The 659-nt window shown below is 20.0% G+C and overlaps 1 protein-coding gene across 1 annotated transcript in view; it reads right to left on the bottom strand.

Moving 5' to 3' along the window:
- The window catches only part of LOC107694496 (protein bicaudal C homolog 1-B-like), a 24,979-nt gene that overhangs the window by 16,497 nt on the left and 7,823 nt on the right, over nucleotides 1–659 (bottom strand). The gene's annotated exons all lie outside the window — the stretch shown is intronic.

Raw genomic sequence — 659 nt, 5'->3', positions numbered from 1 at the left:
ATAAAAGTTAAAGGTAGCATAACAGAAATTACAATAAAGTATAAATACTTTACAAATGTTTTAATTATTTATATATTATAACATTAATTTGTAATATTGTATTAATAAATTCAAATTAACATTACGTTATAAGATTATATATGATAGTTGTCAGGGTTATTATCATCTAAATATCATTACATAAAAAAAACTAAAAAATAAAAATGTTACTTGAAATAAAATAAAATAAAATAAAATATAAAATATAAAAATATAAAAATATAATATAAAATTAAACTTATTTTATTTCAGTTAGCTGCCAAGGCAACATTTCTCTTTTTTTCTTCTCTTGCTAAAATAAGTAAAACTAAATAAAGTAAAAACTAAAACAGATTAAAAAAAAAAAGATATTATTAAAAAACACAAACAAAAACTGATCCGAAAGAAAAACATACACCTATTTCTTATAGATAATAATGAGTGATAATATTGTTTTCAGTGATGTGCAACCTATACATATCAGTTGATACCTCACAAAATGCGTTTATATAATACCCTTTTATGGTCTTGATCTTTCTTTCTTTCTTTCTTTCTTTCTTTCTTTCTTTCTTTCAGATTATGAGGTGATATATAACCAAGACACATCTTAAACAATCTTAAAAATCTTTTAAAATCAATAA

This window comes from Sinocyclocheilus anshuiensis, unplaced genomic scaffold, assembly GCF_001515605.1.
Source record: "Sinocyclocheilus anshuiensis isolate Anshui unplaced genomic scaffold, SAMN03320099.WGS_v1.1 scaffold2862, whole genome shotgun sequence".
In the NCBI taxonomy this organism is placed as follows: domain Eukaryota; kingdom Metazoa; phylum Chordata; class Actinopteri; order Cypriniformes; family Cyprinidae; genus Sinocyclocheilus; species Sinocyclocheilus anshuiensis.
Note: the sequence above shows the minus strand (reverse complement) of the source record. Positions and strands in the feature narration are given on the sequence as shown.